The following is a 26,321-nucleotide window of genomic DNA, read 5'->3' as shown; positions in this document are numbered from 1 at the left end:
TTTTAGCTTGAACATTTTCTTCAATAATTTCCTGCTTATTTGCATTTCGATTAGTTATTACTTTGATCTTTAAAAGTCATTTTATTACGCATGCCTTTGAGATCTCAGAAGCCACATCCTTATCTAAATAGGCTCACCAGTCTACACAAATTGGATTCAATCTTTACTCCAGAAACTGATTTGAGATCAAATATATATTGTGAATACTTTTTCTTTAAAATATGTCGAAAATGTTCTTCACAATGTCTGCACTTTTATTAAAGAGAGTTCGCTTCTTCTGATTCCGTATATTCGCCAACAGAGTATGTGTTTGTGTTAGAAATTCCATATAATTACATTTTTATTATATTATAATACTGATTATTAGCCATAAACACTATTTACTTGTGGGCAGTTACTCTAAGTTGTTAGTTAAGAAACTGCAATTAGTTTGTTTGTGTATTAAGTACAGATATTGAACCATAATGTGGCCGTGTCGTGCCGGGACGGGTCCGGCCCATGTATATCATTTACCATTCCTATATAAATCCACATTTAACGCTCAACATTTTAAGTACGGTTTTCCCCATTTTGTCTTTACAAATTATGCCTTATATGTTTGCCTTTTAGTTTTCAATTCTTATATTATTGTCTATGTCTATTTTTTTTTTTTTTTTTGAGTCCTTAAATCGATATTTATTCTCCAGTCCTATATATATTTTACTTTTCAACTTATTTAGTAATAATTTAGTAATATAATTTATAAATTTTTTTCTTCATACATAATTATTATGAGTCGCAGCTGAAGCTAAATTTGAAACTTTAGAATGCAAGCGACCGCCTTGGAGTTAAAAACTGATGTGGCTAAATCGTTCTAGAATTGTTCATTTCAGTTATCCCAGAATGTTTGGAAAAGTTGCAGTGTAACAGTGGGAGAAGCGAAAATTTCTGACTTTAAAACACATATCTTTTAAACCATTTCAAATCTAGTGGGTTCCCTTTCGTGTCGTCTGGTCTTCTACATTAATCAGATGTGACTGGCAACCTTACCAAAATCGCAATAAGAAGTGGAAAAAGAAGAAGAAGACGAAAAAAAAGCCATGCAATCGTTGAACAAATAAAAATCTACAACCAGCGACGCTACGATGACTTATGAATGAACACTGAACGTTTTTAATGGGGACCTGGGGCCTAGCACTTTGAAGTGCGCTCCCCAAAGCGGACAAATTTTCTTATCGAGGCGACGTTAAACGACCATTTTGACAAAAGCAACGGCGACGATGATTATGATGACGATGATGATGACGATGACGTCGACTATAATTTTGCAATGTGCAACGAATTGTGTGTGTGTGTGTGTGTGTGTGTGTGTGTCTGTGAATTGCAATCATTGAACTGCACATGATGGCTCAAGGTCGAACATTTTGTGTGCGGGTTCTAGCTGGACAGAGCTCTCCATTAATCATACGCACCGTTGTGCACGCCCATTCACTTAAAATGCGCACTCGAGTCTCACTTTGTAAGTGTTTTATGTCCGAATCAAAATCGTGTTCGCAATTCCACCCCTTCCCCCAATTCTTAGTGTTCATAAAACGTTTTGCCAGCCAACAGAGTAAACAGTAATTTAATTTCTCGAATTCCAGTTAAATCTACTTTCAAAGCTACTTTTTACTACTTACAGGTATCCAAGAATTTCATGTATATCTAGACATATTGGAACTTTTGATTCATAACAATGAATACATTTTCTCTTTTTTATTTTTGTCGCCCAAGAAATACCTAGTGTATTTTTTAAGCTCTAAGCTATTTTACAACTTTTCTTCTATTTCTCATTTTTGTACGGAGAGTAATAATATTTTTGCTCAGAAAGCTAGTATAAGCTGTTATCAAATGTTTAAGTTTTTTAAAAACACTACAAATTGAAGTGATTGTATTGTCAGTGGTTTTTCGGAAAGTTTGTTTCCATATCGAATAATGTAAACACAGCTTTGATATGTCATTGCATTAACAAACTTCTTTGTAATACTCCCAATAATTATATGCACCGAATGAGTAATGTGTGGCTTTCAACACGAACTTAAAAACTATACGTTTTAGACAAAATGTATAGCTTTGTATACTTATGTACATATATGGATATATGGTTTTTAATGGGTGAGAGCGCACACTTTCGCTGCCAATTGCCAACTTTTAGTGGTAAATCAATAAGCGTTTTGAGCACTTTGTGGTATTCTCGGCGTTTCCCATTTTCAAGCTCATCATGCATGCATCTTCATCTTTATCTTTATCGTCAAGCCGCCTACTTTGTATGCCCAGCGACTTTAGATTGCTTTTCCCTTAATGGCAATTCTTCATGTTTGAACCAAGTTTTTGCGCCTCTCTCTCTAGCTCCCCCTCTCTCGCGCGCGCGCTCTCTCTCTCTCTCTCTCTTTTCCGATTCCCATTTTTTTGCGTGCGTTCCAAGGCGCATCTCTCCGACGCTGCCGCTGGTCATTTCCATTGCTACGAGCATTCTCATACCCTACACTGAAAAGTGTAGTGCTTTAGTTTTTCTGGAAAAATCAAATCACAAATCAAATCACAAATCTTAAATTGTTATTACAATTTGTATTATGGAAATCTTTAGCATATTTATTTATTTTATTTAAATCTTTATTCTTTATTTCAATCCGTAGCATATGCGTGGCCAAGAAATTTGTTCTCCAAGAATTTGTTCCCTTCTCTATCCAGCCACCATGAAATATTGGGCAACCACCTCTGTTGTCATGGCACCAAAAGAAAAATAATAATAAAAACTACCTCTGCCATCGACTCATCAGCCATTCGAATTTTTTAGATAAAATTTCAACACCTTCACACACCAGACACTTCTTTGCAAGCTGACAATCACAGATCATGAATAGCTTCTCTAAGAAACCAGCAATCTGTCCAACCCTCATTACAAGTCGTGTCGATTGTCCTAACAGCTAGTACGCTTTTTGCATATGTTGGATAATTATTTGCAAAATTTGTTTAAGAAATACTGTTAATACTCACCAATTTTACCAATACTCTTTAATATTGCTATTCCTAAATTTCGTTAATTAATAAAATTAATTACTGCGAATATAGAATAATTAATATATAACTTTGTCATTAGTGAACCGATTGACTTGAGTAGACCAGTGTTGAAAATCTCAGTTCAAGAAATTGTACAGAAACAAATTAAATAGAAATATCTCATACTTGAAAATCGGTTGTTTATTTTCAAAGATATTCAATATTTACAAGTACATAACGACATAAAAGATGGCGCACCCTGTACATACTTTTATAAATCAAATTAATAACAAATTTTTAAGCCAAAATAAAACTTTAAAAATACAAATTTATAAATATTTAATAAATACTAATAATGTTTATTTTAAATGCAGCACAAAATCTATTGTTGGTTATCAGGATGTCGGAATGAAATCGTTTTATGGGAAGCACTCGTGGGTCGTCAAAAGTGGCAAACAACACTTTTGGATACCAAATTCTAGTTCACGGACACAGGGTGGTTCGTGGGAAAACAGGGTGAAGGGTAGGCATAGTGTCGGTGCAGACGAATGTAACTTCGTAGAGCCGCTTTTTTTTATTTCGTGTACATGTTTAAGCATTTTCTGCTTTTATGACTTTGCGTGTGCCTTTCGTGCTGCGGCGTTGACAGCGACGTCTGCTGCGACTGCGACCGCTGCAGCGACTGCGACTGCTGCAGCGGCGACCACACTGGCGGCAAGTGCCATAAAAATTGTAGCGTGCATCTTTGCACGGCCTTTGGTGTGCGTTAGATCTTTTACAATTCACAATTTACATTACAATGTTTGAGCATTTTTTCGTTTCTTCTTTTCGAAAGCATTTCATTGTGCTATATTGTGCCAATTTCTAGGAATTTGCCACAGGGCCCTCCCACTCAGCTACACACACACACACACACACACACACACACACACACAGATACACCTGCAGAGTCCAGCATGTTTGGCAGAAGGAGGGAAGGGGGAGTAGATATCATTAATCTTACGCCCAACTTTGGCATTCGAGTTGTTGTTTTTTACGATGACAGCTAAGCCCTTCCGGTTGCTTGTAACTTTAATAACTCATCTTAAAATTGTCGACTGGTTTCGGTGGCTGGCGTTAGGTTTAACACCTACTTGGCCAACACACAACAGCTGGCCAACAAAGACATTTGCATAACAAAAGATACAAATATTGTTGGCATTTTGTGAATTCGCTTTGACTAAAACAATAAAAAATTAGCAGCAAATCGAAGTGATTTATGCGCTTGGCTGGTTTTCATATTAAGTTGTGCGAAACCCATCGATAGACGCGACGCGACGCAACGCGACGCATCGCGTTTAAAACATATAATAATTATATTGTATTGGCTTATAACGCAAATCTGACACGTTGACCATCAAGGGTGTCATTTAACCCGAAACAAAACTAACGACAGTGGCAGTGACAGTGACGGACGGCAAACATAACAGCGAATGTGTTAATCTTTCGAACATTAATTTTCAATTTTCTATACCTTTTAAATACAAATACATACATACACACATATGTATATACTTGTATGTATGTACGAGCATGTACACATTCCGATTCGATTGGCATCCGGAAGAACAAGATCTAAGAACAACAACAACAAAAAAAAAAAGAAAGAAACATACAACGACAAATACAGCGACCAGATTCGCAGTCACAAGATCTTTCGGTTTTTATTGATAATGAGAAACCGTAACAAAATAGGAATTTCTATTCCTATAGACGTGTGACAATTTCCTCTTGGGTCTGTGGCGCACTTCACACACCCTACCTGCGCACTGCCAAAGAGCCCCCATGCCCCATTTAAGCAGAGACCACATCTACTTGTATGTAGCTGCTGAAATGCAGAATTTGTGACAAGACTTGTGAATTAATTTGATTAGCTGCAATACTTTAATCAGCGTAAACAACAAACAAATACAGTAAGACCCTAATACAGTCGAAGTGCATTTTTGTTTTCGTAAATACTTGCAATAGAAACGGACGAACAGAAATAGACAAAAATGATTTGGTGACCTTTGAATGAAAATGTATGTAACCAGGAACTAGCACTATATTCTCAGATGGTTATCCAATGGATATAACTAACGGTTGTCTAACAATGCAGAACACCTACCTACATAACAAGTCTGATAGGTTCGGTCCAGCTCTAATATATTTGAAGCACTAGCCGTTCAGACGTGCAAACAAAAGAATGTATGAAAAGAATCTTCTCTAATTTTCAGAACCAATTTGTTGCCCATACTGAGTCTATTCTGTGGGTACTACACGCACACACACACACAATTTATGAATATGCACGTATATTTGTGAACACGAAGGTAAACAATCAGCAGCTAGGTAAACTCTACATATGTACATATGTTTATGCAACAACAATACGAATAATACTAATAATAACAACAATGACAGCGAAAACAGTTGACATGGTGATCTGTCAAAATTGTTCGGCATTTTGCCATTTTCTCCGGTGTCGACGGTGCGTATTCGTAATCTTAAAGCATTTTTGCAACTACGTGTGTGTTCCAATCTCCATGGGACGGGGCTGGGTCGGTGCTGACTGAGTAGATCTCAGCCGAGCTGAGCTGAGCTGTGCTGTGCTGTGCTGTGCCGAACTGGGTTGGGCTGACCAGTTGGCATTGATTGATGTTTTTGCTGTGGTTGTTGTTGAGTTGTGTTGTCCGCGTTATTGCTGTTGACAATTAAAAAACAAATCAGGCATTGTTATGTAGCTGATAACCACCGAGAGGTGCTCGAAAAGTTGAGAGACCATGTCCATTTTCATTTTAGCAAGTTACGAAATAACAGTTTAATGCAATTTTCACACTACTCGAATGTTGTGTTTGAATGTTTGAACGTTTCGCTATTGAAGATTACTTGTGCCAGACAACTCCAATTCGGTGGGCATATTCCTTAAATTTAGGCACAGCTGTTATGGCTCTAAGTGGCTTTTTCCATAAGTATTCGGTGCTTCTTGTGCTTATTACGTAATTCTTCATGTTAATTTTTGTTTGTTGGGCCCATTAACGCCTCCGATCCCATTTGTAAATTGAAGCTGGATGACAAATAAAAGTCTACCAATGTGTCTGAGACGTTATTTAGACATTATTGTAATTTGTATTTTGTGTATTTTTGTTATAAAACAGAATTAGTCAATCCGAGCCGACTGTATCGTTTCTAGCCTTATGTACTTATGTCTGAATGTCTGAACGTCTCGTTCTTGGAAATTATGGAAACTAGAGATTCCAAATTTCGTTTGAGCGTTCTCATATATTATGTGCTTTAAGTGTTTGACAGTTAATGAGAAGATTAGGGCTTGTTTAACTGCTTAGTACAGGGTATCTCATAGTCGAAATGCACTACTGCTTGTAGCGTTCCGCTTTGCTTTTTCTTCTAGAAATATTCTCTGCTTATCTTTCATGATGTTACGAAACGTTGCTGTTCGTCGCCTTACTTAAGCTTAACAACAAACGACGTCAATTCCTGACTAGCTTATTTTATTGGACATGTTTATCTCTTTCGAAAAGTTTTTGGCAATATCTCATGTGACTTGAGGCTTCCGCGGTTCCCCTGCCCGACAGACCCAAATCCAGCACCAGACTCAGAAAAACATCAAAGGTATTCAAAATGCAGTTAAATTTAAGATTCAAGACGCAAAATCACTTCATCAAAATCGAGTAGGCCATTAAAATTTCATTTTAAAAAAATAAAATTCATTTTATTACCGACATATAGATACATGCGGGCATACACACACACACATATGTACATATATATGTATGTATATCTGTATGTTTGTCCGTTTTTGTAGAAAAAAGCTTTTCGGTTGCCATTCGTATGACACTATTTTAATTTGTAACTAATTATTGGCACAAAGTCGTATTCTGAATAATACTAATATACATACATATGTACATATGTATGAATGCATGTGTGTTCATATCGTATAGAATTTATTGCAATGTCGACTGTGAAAACTAACAGATGAGCGATGCGTTCGCACTGGCCAACGAGGCGTATGAGTAACAAACAAAAGCAATTAAAAATTATAGTCGCCTATTTAGCAACGATCGCTAGCATTTACATATTTGTGAAACAGAGAGAGAGTGAACGAGGGAGGAGGGGTGGGTGGGATGGACGGACTGGTGCTGTTAGGCGCATCAAAGACGACCCACAAATGTTCTGCTTTATTGTTTCTTATTTTATTTTTACAGCAGCAATGATTAATTTTTATTTGCATATGTGTGTGTATGCAATTGCTATTGAAATTACTTTAAAAAAAAAATTGTTGATGTTGTTTTTGTTGCTGTCACTGCCGCTGTCGCTGTTGTTGCTGATGTTTTTGTGTTGTCTTTACATAACACGTTTTTGCATTTCATTACAGCAAAATTGTTTAGTTTTGAATGCGCTGGCAGTTGGTCACTGTGCCAAGAAGGGGGAATAGAAATATGGTAGGGGAAGACACACACCAACGCTAAATAGCAAGCGCCGACAATTTCAATTGAATGAGTTGCGCAGCCACCTGTGTGTGAGTGTGTGCCTGTGTGTATGTGCGTCCATTTGCGATTACTGTGTACACACTGACACTAATAATATCAAAACAAAAAAAAAAAAAAGAAGAAACAATAATAAAGGCTCTATCGTACAGTGGACATCGTTCGATTGCATTTTGCCCAAAATATAGAGAAACAACAACAAATTGTGCGATACCAACAGTTTGGCACGCTTCGCGTACAGCAACAACAACAACAAGAACAGTGGTAGCAGCACTGTTAATTATACACAATTTCCATATTTCTACGCTGGCTTTTGTTGTTGTTCTTATTTTAATGCTCATTTTATTCCTTCATAAATTCGCTATTAGATGCCGGCAACGTCGACAACGACGGCGACGACAGAGAACTTTTCTGTGTTGTTGCTTGAACGGAGGTTCTTGTTGCCATAGTTGTTGTTGTCGCTTGCTTGCTTGCTCGCCAACGCTAATACACCAACAATAAATTGTGGCTGCCATCGACCAATCAGCGCTGCGATGTCGTGATCAACAACGTATGGTGAGCAATGATGATGTGAACTATGTGCTAAAAATAGAAATAACATTCACTTGGCGGCTCGCACGACCAACCCGAATCGGAAAACACGAAGCACCGCAAATCTCACGAAGCACACTTATGGCACAGTTAGCTTTCCCTTTTCGTTGTGCTTCCCCCGCGGATCCAAAAAAGAAGCACACAATCAGGCAAAGGCAGTGTTTCGTTGCCGTTTTGTTGCTACTGTCAGTCGTTCTGCCTGCCTGTCTCGCAGTCGGTCGTGCTGTCTGCAGCTGTTGTTGTTGGCCGCCGGGTGAGTGGGACAAACAAACTAACGTTTGCCGAAACGATGGAATGTATGTATGCATGTGTGTGAGCTTGAACGAAATGAAACAGTCCATTGCTTTTGTTATTGTTGCCGCTGCTGCCTCTGCCGCTGCTTCTCTCATGCTTTGAATATCCACAGAACATTTTTCAGCTTTTGCTTTTGTTATTGTTTTTTGTGTTTGTTGCCGGCCCGACGCGTTCGCTTTGCCGGCTCCAAAATGTATATATGTATGTATGTACGTATGTATATATATGTATGTTCATACATACATATGTATGTGTTCGCCTCGACGGTTTAATGTCGACGCTTCGTCGGCTGTTGGGTCGATCGTCGCAGTCTTCCTTTCTGGCATATTCGCATTATTTATTTATTTTATTTTAGTACTTCCTCGCCCGCTCCCTTCTCTTACGCTTTACTTTTTACAATATAAATCAAAAATGTTGATTGATTGTTTAGAGTAGCAAAGGTATCTTTTATGCACCCCACACACATAGACATACACATACATACATGACATACATATGTACATACACAGATGGTCAAAACAATAACTACACTTGCACAGCTACAGACTTACATACTTGTACATACATATGTGCTGGCTGATTTCGATTTAAGCTGAGAGTTCCATTTGAATCCTTTTTAATTTTTATTGTGAAACCGTGCAAAAGCAATTTGTAATGTTGCCTGAGTTACTTCTTGCTGAAGGGGGGCAAATGCCTTTTTATAAAGTTAACAAGGGATTTACATAATTTAAAACACATACAAATGCATGTATCACGTATTCCTACAAGTTTGAATTAAACTTTAAAAAATAAAAATGGATACACACATAAATTAACTAAAAATGTCGATTATATTGGAATTTATTACATTTTGTCGCTACTTTTAATATAGTATGAGATTGTACTTATTCATTTCCTCTATAACTTTTATTGCGCTTTAGCATTTTTATGTAAATTAAACGTTGTTTGTGGTTTTATCTATAAATTTGTGCATTTTAAGGTATTGCCATATTGCAGTGGCAAATATTTTTATACAAGTAGTGGCTTTCAGTAAAAGCTAAATAAATATTGCAAATAAAAACATGTTGTGAAAGTGTACTTAATATTGTGAACATCTGTGTGCCTGCATATAAACATAGATATATGTATATGTGTGTGTTTATATTGATGAATAAATGTACATACATATGTGTGCATGTATGTTCACACCTTGCACAGTTTTTGTCACGTCGGTAGGTCGTGTGTTTCGTCCGTCTGTCGTTTTGGCTTTGTGGCACCCCTGCGTCTGCCGCTGCCAACGCAACGCAAGCTGATAAGCGCCAGTCTTATCACAACTCGACGACAATCATATTGTATATACTGGTACATATGTATGTACATATAGTATGTATGTATGTACATGTTTACACATTCTGTTGAGTGTACCTTTGAACGACTGTTGTTGTTGCTGTTGTGGCTTATGAAAGCTTTCTGCCTTATAAAATACTCACAAACGCATGTCTATTTGAAGGCACACATGCATGTATGCATGTATGTGTGTGCTATGTACCCTTGTTCTGTTGCAACTCAACTGGCTGGCTGCGCATGCCATTTAGGCCGAACGAGCCAACAAAAACAAAATCTCAAGGTCACAAAGCTGCTGCGCCGCCGCCGCTGCTGATTGCACTTTTTGAGTATGTATGCGTGTGTGTTCCAATGCCACACTGTTCCCGCATCTGCAGCTTATGGTGGGCGGGCGCACAGAATGAAGAGGATGCAAGTAAAATATGGTACATACTGTAGATGCGCATCAAACATTCGTACGATAAACCGTTTCTTACACTTTCATTCCACATAGAGAAATATTTTGAATTATTAACGATATAGTCCATCGCGCCAGACATGGAAATACCCTGTACAAATAAAAACGCAACTGTGTTATATGCGTAGTTTAAAGATTAAATAGCAAAAGGGAAAACAAGTAGAAGTACTAAACCGCATTTGCTGCCTGACTCGGAGGAGTGTAAAATTGTATCGCTAATAATAATTTTACGTAGGAATAACCTTGACGGAGATAGAGAGAAAGATTTTAATGAACTTTGTCAGCAGATAAGCGTTTTCAGATCTCTGCCTTATCAGTCGGTTATATGAATCATAGCAGACTTTAACCACATAGATTTTTAAGAATCCCAATCGGAGTGATTCCTAACAAACCCAAAATAGTCAAGTTCGAAAATACAGAAATAAAATTGACACAATTTTAAGCGTTTGCATCTATTCTTTGAACACTTAAATTATTGGTGTATACTAACACTATATGTATGCAAAGGTTAGTTAAAAGCAGTAACTGTGATCCAGATATTTAAGAGCTTATGCAAAGTTATGAGTCTTCATTGTTAATGGCGGAAGACAACAAATCTGCACGAATCATTCGCTGATGAGAACGATGAAGCCGGAATGGAGTAATTGTCTCATCAAGTGTACTAGCATTACTAAAAATAAAACTTTTATACTTACATTTGAAATTACTTACATTCGATAGTAATAGGCTATTAGCCAAAAGGGAAAAAAAAATTGCAAAATATTATTTCCATTACTCAAGGGCACTTCTGTGTGAACATCCCATGAGGCATACGACCCAATCAATTCCGATTGCAATTGTCCAGTCCTTGAAGCTTGAAGATAATCGCAAATTACCGTTAGATATTTGCATGGACAATGCAGCAGCTTTGATGACCCATGGGAGCCAACCTTGGCCCTGCCATCCAAAACGAAATCAAAACATTGCGCAGCGTTTGATGGTATTTTCGATTTCATTTTCATGTCATTCCACGCACCACAGCTACCACTTGACTACAACTGCTGCTGAGGCGTCGCTGCGGTACAGAGCTTGCTCACCCGACAAAAAAATTATAGCCACAAAAGTAAATACTTGGTGCACAACTTCTAACTGTAACTTCTTTGGAACCGCGATAATACTGCCTCAATACAGGTATTTCTGCTGTAAAAATTTGGTAGCTCTATTAATATCAAAGTATATATTTAAAAAAGTGGGATGTCCCTTATTAAATTTGTTTGTACGTAAGTGATTTGCCATGAATAAGTGTGATTGTGCTTGATGCACGTGTTAGTTTTTTTTTTTTTTTTAATTTTTCAACAAACAATTTGTATGTAGTGTCAGTAAGTGTTAACCTCTATAAGCTTCAAGTTGTGTGTTCTAAAAGTTTTGTGATAGTTTTAAATAATTTCCAAAATAAATACATAAAGTATTCATTTACCACACCCATATATTTAGAGATTTGTGCGTTCGCAACAGGTTCTCTCAAACGCTCTTTCCAAATCGTTTATAAGCTTTTTTGTCGGGTGATTATGTTTTCTGGCTGTCAGTTTGTTCATCGTTTGTTTGGTTGTTTGTTTGCAGTGCTGGCCCGTTTCCACACGTTCCGACAAGAGGTTCGCTGTTTCGGTCTCTCATTAGTCAGCCAGTCGGCCAGACAGTCGGACTGTCGCCGCCGCCCTCGTCGCATTTTAGTGCTTTGCGTGTGCCAGACTTGAACGCAACGCCACAAACCGCTGCCCTGCCCTATTCGCCCTCTCCTGACCGACAAACCCAGCGACCGCTCGCAGTGTATTTGTAGTAGTTTTATGTATGGGAAAGAGCAGCGTCGTCGCCAACGTTCTTATTAGATTTTATAGTGGCGGTTTTTGTTTTTGGATTGTTCGTGCGGTACGACGCCGCGACTTGAGCTTAGAACGCAAACAACAACAGCAAAAACAACAATATAACGCACAGCCGGCCGCGCCTTCGCCAATGTACGTTCGTCGTTCGTTTCAATTTGTTTCACTGGCACCGTCGACGTCGTCGTTGTCGTGCTCTGTTCTTTTCGGCTTTCGCACTGTGTTCTAACGAAAAGCACATACACAGCGCTGTTGCTGCCAGCGTCGGCGTCCGCGTTGGCGTCGCTGCGAGCGCCACTGCCGACTGACTTATTGGCTTTAAGCGAATTTGAAATTCGCTCGAACTTTTATTCAACGTGTTGGTTTCGTCGCGCGAGCAACTCTGAAACTGAAAAAATTGAAAACTGCACACAACAAACAAACCGAAAGAAAAAGAAACAAATTTTAAATTGAATTGTTTAACACAGCCCGTTAAAAGTTTTGTGCGTTGTGTTTGTTTATTTACATATTTGTTCTTCATTTTTGATAATTTTCCATCAACTATTCCGATTTAAAAAAAAAAAAACGCGCGCGCCGCCTGCAGCCGCAGCTTCCATACATCCGTTGTTATATACATTGTATACACATATATAGTGATATATATATATCTGATCGTATCGCATAAATCGTTAGAGATATATGTACATACGTACGTATTGAATATTTTTTTGCCGTTACGCGCGAAAACTAATTTTTTTTAGTGTTACCAAAAGTGCTACCAAAATGCCTTACAACAGCGTCACGCTTTAGTGTCACAAGTGCAACTTATGAGAAGTCCTTAAGGACTGACCTTATACCATATAAAGTTCCCGGATACAAAAACCTCGAACAGGTGAAATTGTTTTGATCAGTGTTGGTGAACGACTCAATAAATCTTCAATAATTCAAGAGACAATCAAAACAATCGTCTTCTTCTTCTTCCGCCTTTCAAAAATTTGCGTTTGGACAACAGGTGAGTTCGAAGTTCCCACAAACCAAATTCTATTTGCGATTGAAAATCAGTTCCCCTTTATACTTTCCACATGCGAGTACGTGACTGCTCACATGAGTTATCGCAATAATGCCGGGACAGCAATATTTATACAAATACCCTCCCTTGTGCCGGCCCCAATAAATACTGTGACTAAGAGAAGTGAGAATTGGTGCTGAACTTTCCGGTCTCATAGATCGCCTAGGCAGTTCCCGGGGAAGCGACAAAAAGGAGTTGCATAATCGGCCATGCCATACATACTATATATCCACTTTTTAAGTCTAAAATCGGGAATTTAAAATGCATGCAGAGGATGGAGAAGTAGAATAAACTATTATTATTATAAGATAATTGAGTTAAAAGCAATGAAAACGTAGCCTTTAACACTTCTATTTGTTAATCAAGTACAGTTTCTCTAATTGTTAATCAACATTTTCAAATAAGTACAGTTACAAATAGTGTTGAGAAGCGGCACATAACTTGGTTAGCACTGGGGAATAGTTATTGCGCTCCATTATTGGCCGCAAACGTTGCCTTTTCTTCTTCAAAATCGTTCGCAGTACCACTCCTAACCCAATTCCCGCTTTACTGCCGCCGCTACTGCAGTTCATGCCCAAGCCCATGGCCATGCATGGTGCAGCCAAGGAGGCCGGACAGGGATCAGGGTTGGGCAGCGGGCAGCGGGCACGTAGCTGCCAATTACCAGCGGCTAATGTATCTGTATCTGTGGCTGTGGCTGGCAAGCGACTCGTGCCATTGCTAAGGGCACGAGCACATTCGCAATAGAGACACAGAGACAGGCACACACACGCGTGCTGCTTGCCAACTCATCAGGCAAACCTACACACACACACACACAGACGGACAGACAGGGGTTAACAGGTGTTTTGCTTCTTGCACACTTCTTGGCTGCCTTTTTGCCAGCCTGCCTTCTGCCTCCTGCTATTTATGCGTCGCTGCTTTTCTCGGCTCTCTTTGTTAATCAGCTGCTGCACACAAACAGAGATACTCTTCCACACACACACACACACACACACACACACATGCACACGCAAACACATACATGCATTTATAGCGCCTGCCTGCTGCTGGCAACCGATTTTTAGCATTTCCAATCGAATTTGTTCTGTTGATATTGGCGAAAAGTTTTATTTATGTTTTTGCATTCGCTATTATTACTATTTCGTTTTTCGTTTTTAAATTATTTGTATTTGTTTCGTTTTCCTTCCTTGCTGCGCAAATTCATTTACATTTTCAGCACCCCCCCGCCGTCTATCCCTGCGCACACAATCAACCCCTGCCGCAATCTAACCCCAAACACAACAACAACAACTACAAGAACAACAATAACAACGACATTTTCATTTTTGGGGGATGTGGCAGTGCAGCACGACCCATGTATCTGTGCATCTGGCAGCGGCTAGGGGTAGGGGGTAGCGGGTTGGAGGGTTGGGGAGAGGAAATATCATAGAGGGGGAGACATGTTGCTGCGCATTTTATCGCAAGATTTATGCACACTGCGGAAAATGCCATGGAAAATCGAACCCCCTCTAGCAGAAAAAACAAAAAAAAAAAACATAAAATACATTTTTGTACTGCACAGTGGGACATGTGTGAATGAAGCTAAGGCTCAACATTTGTTTAGCAATGCCCACAAATTAAACATTTTGCTATATTTAATTTATGGCCGCCTTTCCAAAAACTTGCCAAAGTCATTGAACGGTCGGAAGGGGATCTTCAGAGATCTGTTATTTTGCTATAAGAGCGATAGACTTGCGAGCACAAATATGTTTACGTTTAACACTCTTCAGTTATGCGGTTCTTTTAATCTCTCCTATTTCACTGCAAAGCAATTTATTCAATTCACTGTATTTTGAACTCGTTTAACTAAAGTTGTCTGTAATTTGCTTTGATTCCACCTCGATTTTAAAGAGTTGAAATATAAAACGATAAAGATTCGTGGTTTGCGTTTCCTCAAAACGTGACTTTTTGTTGCCTTTAAAAAGCATTACAATCCGTTCAACAGCAGTGGAAAAGTATTTGAAAAATGTTATCCGCTAATATTTTGCAGTTTGTAAACACTGTTCTATACATTTATTTCTAATCAGATATTATTATTATTTTTATAAATGTATATACAATTTATTAAACCAGTATCCTTCGACAGCTTAAGCTAGATGAAAATTAATGGGGAATACAAGAGTTGTCCATAGTATGCATCTAGAGGACGCACTTACAAGAAATGATTATTCATTTCGAGATTTGGGTCTGAAACTGAAAAGTTAAACCTAAAAGTATGCAGCGCAAAAGTAACAATAAGCACGAAAGATATTCTGAAGAGCTTCTAACGCATTTCAGTTAAAATGCGATTAAATTGTTCACCTCGAATGCAAAATAAATTGATGAGTTCCTATGAAATCCGTCCAAAGTAATTGCTCGGAATATGCAAAATTTTCCCACATCAACTGCAAGCTCATTAAATAAACAACATTTGTCTATTTTAAGCAAACTTTTTCCGATCGAACGGCTCTCAACAACATGAATTTGTTTGTAAACCTAAAAAAAAGTACGAGTGAAGATCTTCTGATATAGTAGTATAGTAAATGATTCAGTTCTGCTTTAAAATATGTTGATCAGAATTGATTTGGAATTGAACGGACTTTCGAATTCTCTTCTTAGATCATGCTTTGGAGATATCTCAAGGATATCTAGAGTTGTTAATAATGAAGAATTCATTCCACTGTGGGTTGGCAAAAATGTGACCTCTGGTTGTAGTAGTTGTAGCTGCTTTTATACGGAACATGCGTGCCATTTCGCCTAGCTATCATATAAGGCATGTACTATATATGTATGTATGTACAATATGTACATAAGTATGTATCTCTTTTCGCCAAGGGGTGAGGAAAACTCTTTTCATAAATGGGTGTGCGTTTGCGATGAATGATTTCCATTGTTGGCAGTTGTTGCCACTACCCGCTGTCGTCGTCGTCCAAGACGTAGCTGTTGTAGTTGTTGCTGCCTCTGACACTCCATTATATCCATAGATACAAAATACTGCCAGTAGTATTACAAGCAGCGCGTACAGTGGGTAGCTTTGCTTTCAATTATACAGTGTCTGTGTGTGTGTGTGAGTGTGTGTGTGCGTGTGTCTAATGTTCCGAAAAGTGCGGCGTCACATTGCAGAGCTGCGCACAAATCCAAAAGTATATTTGGGGGCAAAAGTATCTGAGCACTACAACATCTAACAGAGAGACAGCGTTAACATGTGTTGTTTCCTATATACTCGTACAACTATATACATACGTATGTGTGTATATTCATGCACACACATGTATGTATGTATGTAGGTACTTGTATATGCGGCTAACGCCCAAATGGTCTTTTAAGTAGTGCGCATTAATGAGCCGTCCAGAGTTGAAGTTTTTACTGCTCCGTAACTTTGGGGCCATCATTGCGTTAGCTTCCCCCTCGACAAGTCGAGCCAAAGTTTAGCATAGAGCTCACAGCTATAATGATGCCAATAAGTTTGTATGTATATACGACTCATCCATCCATCCCAGCCATTCATCCCAACCATCCGTCCATACAATCCATCCAATCAGACAAATATTTTCTGCCAACTGCTAGTGTGCGACTGACTGTGTAAGTCATGCGTTTTGAGGCTGTCAAAAATTCGACACAAAACTGTCCAAATTTATGATGGCATTTCAGAATACACACACACACACACACATAAATGCATATATGTATGTATGTATGTTTTCCTTTTATTTCACATTTTTCTAGCGCTTGCAAAATGAAATGAGATTTTGTCACAGCAACTTGTCAGAGCCCCCCCCCCCCATTTACTATATACATATACTAGAGAACATACTATGAAAATATTCATATATACTATACAATATATACATGTATATAATATTTATGAAATGTAAACAAAGCAAGTGAATAGAGCGTGCTAGCAATGGCGCCAGAAACTTGCTGAATCGAGAAGCATTGCAACAGCAATGATCATATTTAATTATTTAAAGAATGGGTCTCCTGTCTCAGAGGAAGAGTTTAATGAAAAGGGAGGATGAAATTATTATACTTACAATATAGTATAATTTTCAGCTCGATATTGCTGTTCTTCAATATTCGCGTTTCTGTAAAGTTTTAGACCTTGCTAGCTTAAAAGATTTGTCCCCGCTTATCTATCTGACAGATTAGGTGCGCCGCAAAGCTTTTGAGATGCATTTGCTGATAAAGGCTGACACTGAAACCAATTCAATGCTCAATCAAAAGTGTTTTGTGCGCCAATTGTGCGATCCCGTTCATTTGCATTTTTACACGAATTTCCATTTTAAATTCCAGTCAAAATCGTTGGAATTCCTTAAATGGTTTTGATAACAAAACGATAAGAACGATAACACAAGAATTCACATATTTTAAATAATAAGTACGTATATATATATACGTACTATATATGCGCGGATTGAACGGATTGATCAATGACATGCTTTTATAGCTAATCTAATCATTAAAACATATGACTTGAAAGAGAGGTTAACAGCTTTTCAAATAATGAAGAAATTTCATTTCTAAAAATATGAATAATAATACGAAATTGTAATTCACATCTGAAACCACTGGCAGTTGTTGTTAAATGCGGATTTATGAATTATATTTAATTCGCACAAAGATGTTCCTCGTCTGGAATTCATGAAATGTAGTCGTCCGGTCGGTTTGTTCGAAACCGGAACAAATCACGTTCGAGCATCGAATTTGAAAACCTGTACACCGGGGCCATACTATATATTCAGCGTTCAAGTCTGTTTATTAGGTTTTAAAATCGGCAGACGAGCTGCGGTTGCGGTTACGGTTACGTTTGCATTTCGATACAGTATCGATAATATTCCAATTACAGAACACTTTGATTAATGCATGGGAATTGTTCTACATTCCACATACGCGTACACACATTTCCACAAATACACAAAAACACAATATTTTTTCAGAAATAGATTTGTATTTCGAGCCGCATACATTCCAAATGGCGTGCCGCCGAATTGATTGTGCCACCCATTCACAGCTGCATTCCACGGTCAGTTCTACATACATATGTACATACATACATACATCTGGACCCAGACCCGGACCCGCATAATTTGGACTCGTGCCCATTCGCATTAGCCGGCGTGTACTCTGCACCCTTTCAATCATCGAGCATTCAATCGAAGAACTATGTAGAACCTTAATTCATTAAATTCAATGCGCTCACATTCATTATTTAATTAAACTTTAGCAGCGGCGATGGCGATGGCGACGTTGACGTCGAAGCCGAGGCTGAAGTCGACTGCGCTGCCAGACTTGGGCCAACTGGTTGGGTTTGCCGGTGCGGTCGGATTGGATCAGATCGGTCGTCAAATTTGCCGCACACCCACGCGCTTTCTTTTGCACCCGAAAATCAAAAAACCAAACACAAAAAGAAGTAACTTGAGATAAAAATAAAAAACAAGAAACGCCTTAAATAAGTTAAAATTTGCATGCATCTTTCGTTTTGGTTTCTTTATTTTATTTGCTTTTCATATACATATCAGTTAAAAGAGTGTTGGAGAGAAAAAAGACAAACAGCCGCTTAGCTAAAAAGCCAAACCGGTTTGACATTTTGTCAACGACGGGCAGTCGCAAAAAGCAAACAAACAACAAAATAAAAAAGCCAAATAAAATCAAACCGAAAACTAGAAAATATAATACAGCCCCAGGCACTCCGAAAGCTATATACACTTTTCAACTCGCCCCGGTCCGATCGAGCTGGTTAAATAAATTCGGAAACTATTTTTTCCTCGAAGAAGTTATATTCTTTGATGCTGCAGTTATTGGAACTTTAGTTTAGACTGGATTTCGGCTTAGATAGACTTAGGAAATTTCCTTTCTTATAAATACTTATTTATAGAGCTATCGGAAACTATAAAATTTGACCTTATATCGAATAAAAATCATTCTATTTCTATAACATTTGGTAGGAAATTGTTAAGAGACTAGAATCAAATCAAGTGTATATAGTGTATTGATATAATGGATAGATATAATGATATCGTCTTCCCTTGCTAGGCTAATCATGTGTCGGTACGTACATATGTATCTTTCCCTACTTTCTGTTACTCAGCTTTAAACATCTGACCTTACAATTGGATGTGAAAAACGCCTGACTATAGCTGAACTACCTTTTGCAAAGGGTATATATACATATATGTACATACATACATATATGCAGTATATAAAGTATTTACAAAAAAAAGGTTCTAACGTGCTGGGTTGTTTGTTGCTGCTCTTTTTCTTTCCTTTTATGTATGTGTTGATGTTGTTGTTTTTTATTGTTTAGAATTCATCACGAATTTTATTTTGTTGTTTGTTCTTCTTTTTTTTGCGTAAATTTTTGTGCGGCTCTCGTCGCTGGTTTTTCGTCTAACCTTGAAGCATATTAAATTAAGTTTTTGTTGCTGGCAAATAAACAACAAACACGCAAAAGTTAAAAAAAAGAGATTCTATGTATTTAGTGTGTATGTATGTATGTATATACATACTTATAAATTTAATGCGGGGTCACTGGCGTATATATTTTTTGGCTGCTGCCTTCGTTATTTTTTCTCAATTTTTTACTCAGTTTTTTTTTCTTAATTTTATAATTGTCGATTTTTCGTTTCGAGCTATATGTGCGCCATATATCATCTTTTGTTGTTATTTTTGTTGTTGCTCCCAAAAATTACTTAATTGCAGCCATATGTATGGCCGCACGCCACCCACTCGCCCCTTTCCCAACCGTTCCCCCCAGTCAATGCCAGCAGCACTGCCTCCTCTTCCTCATCATCAACAGTTCTGGGCTGGGCGTGGAACTGGAAATATCGTTGCTGTTGTGCGTGCGTGTTTCATTTCATGCATTTCTTTGCTGTGTCTACTAATTCTAATTTATTTTGGCAAAAATAATGAGGCAAACAAATAAAATGCGGCGAGCGAAGCGAACCAAGCTAAAGCAACAACTACAACCGCCTGTTTGTTGTTGTCTTTATTTATTTATTCGTCTTTTTTATGTTGATCAATAAATTACGTTTGTTGACATGCCCCAGCTATAGAAACACACACACACACACACACGCACACACATACACGAAAGCACGACAAGCTGCTAAATAGTTGGCCAAGCCGCCTGCACTTGTCAGCAGGCGCCGCCACTCTCCGCTCACCACTCTGTCGCTCTCTTTGTCCTGCCCCTTCTACTCTACTTCTGCTCGCTAAAGCCACAGCCACCCCCAAGGCTGGTCAACTTCCACTGCAGCGCCGGCAACTGCCACAGCAACAACACAAACAACAACAACAATAACGTCGGCGTCACGCGCTGCTGCGCTTTAATGACCAAACGCAACTTTTGCTTTCATTGCACGTAAAAAAAGAACATGAGAGAAAAAAAAGTGGAGAGAAAAATCGACGAAAAAACAGCAGCGAACAAAATATTTAAATTGAACTTGAAATTTCGTGCGACCGATGGCAACCCTACGCAGTGATTAAGTCCGCTTCTCACGCTTGTTGTTGTTGCTGTTGATGTTGCTGTTATTGGCAAAACATGTTTTTGTTGTTATTGTTTTATTTACAACACGAACGTGTTGCTTGTAAGCCATTTGTTTGGAGGCAGACTGTGTGGGCGTGGCAGTCGAACGTACAAGCCAGCGAAGCCTTCAAAAATAATGCATACTAATGAATCTTCCATATCACTCAGTCATCATTTGTCTGCTCAGCATTAGCATTAGAATAAGATATAAATACTTATGTACATATGTATGTACATACAAGTATATGTATATAGTGTATATGTAAATATATAGAGTGTCTTCTCTCGAGTATCTACAGTAAAAGCTCAGCCTAGAGGTCTGCCATTAGCACAAACTACGATATCGCCTTTAGAGGTATAAGTGGCAATATAAATTTTACTTCAGATGTACATATATTTAGCTTATTTTTATCAAATTTTGTTAATCTTATGAATACTTAAGGATTTCCCAAATAAATGACTTACCCAAACATTCTTTAAAAAGATCTAAATAATATGGGATTCCCCATTTCCCATATTTGCGGTTTCTCAGAATTGTTAAATTGATTGCGTGAATGCTTTATGATTTACTACGTATTTCATATTTGTTTTGAAAGATAATGGCAGAAGCGAACGATAATGATCGCAACAAATTGTTATAGATTATAATTGTTTTTCCTGTAATCAGAGTTACTGAACAGATTATAAGTGTGGTGGAAAAGCGGCATTTCAAAGCCATAATCTTGACCACCCCATCAACGCCTACCAACACACACACACACACGCACATATACTATATAATGCAGCTTTACGAGTATGCGAACGGATAAAAAACAATACTTGTATATAAATAAAACGCAAACAGAAAAGAAGACAAAATTGAACTTTTGTTGCTTGCCCAGACCTATAAAAAGCGCTGTAAAAAAGTCAAGCGGTTCGCTTCGGGCCCAGGTAGAATTTCGGCGGTTACGCACAGTGCTCCAGTAGCGGCGGCAACCTTGGCAATAAGTACACACAAACACAGACGCACACTCATGTGTGTAAATGTATCTCAGGCATGCGCTCCGGTCGGGCTGTGGCGCCGCCGCACAGTGGCTTCACATTTAAATCAAATGAACAGAACTGCAGACATATTTTTCATACCATTACAAGTTTGATTAAATAGTTGCAAATATTAATAAATTAATTGAGTTACTAATAAATTAGTTAGATAGTGTTCTGGTGTTCTTCGCTAAAACTATAATAATGCTGTATACTTATGATACAATATCGAAATACCATATCGTGTTTTAAAACCTTAATTTATGCTTATAACCATTTTAGAGAGAACGTAATCTGGCTGGTTTCTATGTTTAGGAAGATTCTCATCTTCAAAGGCATTGTTGCTATGAGCTACCCAGAGAATTTTATATTGGCCTTTTTATAGACTTTTTTAAAGAGCTTTACCAAATCAATTTAAAGTTTTGAATTAGAGAAGGGAAAAAAGGCTGTTAGACCAGAAAATATGAAAACATTTTTCTCAATAGTATGCATATTTTCTAAAATATAATTTTGTTTAGCATATAGTATACCAATAAAAAGAAACCCTTGATGGATTCAGGACTAGTAATCAATAGTTGAGAAGTATGTATTTGGCGTACAGTATTGGGCCTACAAGTGAAACTGAACTTTCGGCTTGTTTCTCTTCCGCAGATATCAATTGTTTTAGACCACTGTGCTTTAGCTGCATCATTAGAAACAGAGCTCAGGGCAGAGCCGCGCTTTTGATGTTGTTGTTGTTGTTGTTGTGCGTGGCAGCGCGTTGCTGTTTAAAAAATGACTTTCCGCTATTGTGGGTAGGGCTTTGAATTTAGATTTAGACTTTTATTATTTCTCGGTGTTACGCTTTTTGAGCCATAAAATCAGACAGTAAATAAAACAGCCGAAAAAAAGTCGGTCTGTCGGTCTGTTTGCTCGCTCTGTCGCTTCCCCGAGCTTCGGAACTGTTGGTGGCGGGGTGGTTCGGGGTAAGTATTTGGTAGGGGACAGGAAAATAGTTATAATAATAGCGCGCATCTTAATTATATAACAATTAACAGCAAAATACAAAAAGAGTGTGCAGATGAGAGGGCGATATGGAAAGAGCGAGCAAGATTTCTGACATGCCTTATAGACTCACTAAGCCCGCCAAATTATACGAATAAACGACTATGGTGGTGCTGGTGGTGGCAGCATTGAAGGTTACTTAAATATGGGAAACTGTTTTTAACAATTTTTTGTGTGTGTGCGGCAATTTGTGACTGCCTGTGAAAACAACACTCGCATTAGATGTGCATGTAATTTTTATAAAACAAAGAAAAATTTGACAACAATTTGCTTACTGAAAAATTATGCCATAATAGTGGTGGGAGTGGAGGTGAGCGAGAGGGGCAACAATTTGTTGAACATGCACTGTCAAGGTCACTCTAAGCTGCACACACACACTGATGAACAAATTTTATAAATTACTTAACAGCCGCATCAAATGGCATAACTATAGTACATTACATAACTGGAGCAATTTAAGAGACAACAATGGGTTTTCAAATATTAAAATTTCAGAATGCAACGCCTCTAATTATACTTTAATTTGGGGATCGGAGTGCTTCAATTTAATCATATCGATGTTCAAATATTGTACCCGCTATGTGGCTAGAGAGTTGAAATCCACAATTCATTTGTGATATCCAAGTTTAGGTTTCACCAAAACGGAACATTGATTTTATTTTCTTTCTCAAGAAAAGAATGATTTATATTCAAAAATTGGCTTCTTTATTGTTATTCATGAATATCATTACTCAGCTTTAAATTAAACCATTTGGCAAGAAAGCTCTATTGGATTATGTTTAATATTCTATTATGCTGGCGCTTGGTACTCATTAAATCATTATTATTCAATCATCTTTCTAATTGTTTGGTCGACTCTCCCCAGTGGCTTTAGTTGGATTTTTCAGCGCGTTATAAATTGTAATTAAGAATGCGTGTTATATTGAAAATAAATGTACATATCTCCTTCCTAAAGTCTTCCTCTCTCCCAAATGTTTTGGGAACTCCAACCCATTTCAAAATGTTAATGCGTTGTAAATTTTCAATAAGATTTCATAACATAAGTGTATATACGTATGTATGTCTGCGTGTCGATTTGTATAAGGAAACATGCCATTCAGCTGTGTGTTAGAGAACAAAAAGACTTCGTCGAATGATCATAATTTATATAGCGCGACGAAACTTGCGCCATTCGCGAAAGATCAAAAAGCCAACACAAAAAAGAAAGAAAGACTATACGAATAAAAAACTTGATTTTCAAAAATGCTTTCAATAAATTGCGACGCCACAACAAGCAAAAGGAGTATACGAATTATACATATGTATATATGATCGTCGAGGGATGTGGGGGGAGGGAGGGGGAAATGACTTTTAAAGCTGTTCGATACGAACATCAACGGCAGCTATAATTTAAAGCATACTTATGTACATATGCTGAGCATAGGCCACAAATGTACTTATGTATATAAAGAGCTGCCAACTTTTCCATCAACCCCCAATCCCAGACTGCAGTTAGATCGCTCGCCGCCCCCTCTCCCCCTGCTCCATTCGCTTTTCCTCCCTGCTGAGTGAAATGTTAATTTGGTCGTTCTGGCGACAGGCGTCGATTCTTTTAGACGCGCCAGCTGTTAAAGCTGTTATTTTGTTGTTGTTCTTGTTGTTGTGGTTATTTCTGGTGGTTGCTGCAGAAGTCAGTACCGCTGAGCGGCTGTCAGGCCACTATTTAGCCACAACATTGGCGCCTTCTCGTGTGTGGCGGCCATCAGAAAATGCAGAAATTGCCGGCAATGCAAAAATGCAACATGCAACCAGCAACCTGCAACCAGAGTCTCCTTCCTTCCCACGCCCACACCCACGCCCACATGCACTTGGCACAACACTTTCCATCAAGATTTCTAGGAAAGCCGTTTTTACCTATGCGTGGCAAATAAAAACTTTAGACATGTGCCACTGCACAGTGTCCTGAAAGCAATGTCCAAGCAAATAGTAAGGTTTCAGAGCGCTTCCAATTATCGTATCTAATCATTATTTTACTCGCATGTATGAATGTTGTTGTGTTGTGGCTGTTTAAGTTGATAATTTATTGCTACTCACATGGGTGCAAGCCTAACACTGTTATCACCTTCCATTGCTTTTATATTCCTACAAGTATATCCCTAGCGATTTCAGTTTGATTCTTTTTGTTGACCAAGGTTCGACTATTAATAAATCGGGCATATGTGCTAATTTGCTAAAAAGTTAGCAACTATTGGAATTTCCCAGGGCTTAGTTATAGAAACTTTGCAATAATTTTAGTGCTAAGGTCTATTTTCGGAAGGCATTTGCATTCTTATCGCAAACAGTATGGGTGTTGGAGTGGAGAATAAAGGAAAGTCTGGTCCGGTATGAATGCAAACATCAAAGGAAAGTTTTCAAATAAAAAGCAGAGTCAAATAAGTTCTTTCTGCCATTTTCAATATATATGTGAGCAGCACTCCACTGTGCCGGCGCCACCCTATGGATAGAGCATTAATTTCTTGCTCCTGCTTCTGCTGCCAGTGTTACTGCTATTGTCGTTGTTTTTGTTGGTTTTGTTGTTGTTGTTGTTGTTGTTGTTGTTGTTGTTGTTGTTGTTGGCGTCAGCATGTCGGCATTGAAAGTGCCTGCCATGGGCTGTTTGTTTACGAAGAACATTTTAGGCACGCTTTGGCCATTCATGGGCGCATACCTCTGGCCGCTCCAATAAATGTTCACAGGTGCGAAAAGCACTCGAAATGCCTTTCAGAAATAGACGAGGCATCCGAAACCTGCGCGCAGACTAAGCTCGTACGATTGCACCAGAACTGTGCATTTGCAATTGTCCGAATTCCTTACAGTTTATATATAGACGACGCTGTAAGTGTGTGTGTGTGTGTGTTGATTATTTGGTTGAGTATACGCCACGGTGTCCACGTGCCAGCCTCATTGTTGGCCAAACTGATTCGTGGAATTGTGTATCTTGAAGTACACTTTTTCATTTCCATCTACACACACTCGCGATTGTTGCCCCGAAAGAGGTGCGAGTGTGAATCTTTCAGCGTTCGGCAATTGTATTTTGTATCTGAGTATCTTTGTATCTTTTGCATTGTTTATGTCGACGACGACGCTTTTTTTTTTTGTTATTTATTTTTTTTTTGTTTTTGTTTGCTTCGTTTCGTTTTTCTTTAGCGTCGTTTCGTTGCTTTGCGCAAATTAACTTTGAACTTCGAAATAACAACAGCAACAACAACAACTCAGCAATCAACTTCACCTTGTTCAAGGTCTAAGAGCAACGGCAACAAATGGCAACAACAACTAACAATTGTGTTGGTTTTTCGTTTTTCGATTTGGTCTTTGGTTTTTTCTTCTTTCGATTTCGACTGCTGAATTCTGTTCATTTGCATAGGGAAATTGAATTGAATGGTATGTTGTATACGATCATGATCATGAACATGATCAGATTGTTGTTCTTGTTTTACTTGTTCTGCCAACATATCCTGCATGGCATGTACATATAGCAATATTTTATGCTTCATTAAAAAACATAATGCAGTATCTTTGCCCAAATTGCCACGAAATCAAGAGTTCGGTTGGTTGGCTAAGTTCAGTTTAGTTTAGTTGC

The 26,321-nt window shown here is 38.2% G+C and overlaps 1 long non-coding RNA gene across 1 annotated transcript in view; it reads left to right on the top strand.

Annotated features, from left to right (window-relative positions):
- The first annotated feature begins 12,684 nt into the window (after nucleotides 1-12,684).
- The window catches only part of LOC115628042, a 50,429-nt gene continuing 36,792 nt past the window's right edge, over nucleotides 12,685-26,321 (top strand). The window contains exon 1 of the long non-coding RNA XR_003995735.1: nucleotides 12,685-13,056. This is a non-coding gene — a long non-coding RNA (uncharacterized LOC115628042). The remainder of the gene's footprint in view (nucleotides 13,057-26,321) is intronic.

The sequence above is a fragment of the Scaptodrosophila lebanonensis genome, unplaced genomic scaffold (genome assembly GCF_003285725.1).
Source record: "Scaptodrosophila lebanonensis strain 11010-0011.00,11010-0021.00 unplaced genomic scaffold, SlebRS2 tig00000098-arrow-pilon, whole genome shotgun sequence".
Lineage (NCBI taxonomy): Eukaryota > Metazoa > Arthropoda > Insecta > Diptera > Drosophilidae > Scaptodrosophila > Scaptodrosophila lebanonensis.
The sequence above is the reverse complement of the archived record's forward strand: the minus strand, read 5'-3'. Positions and strand labels throughout refer to the sequence as shown.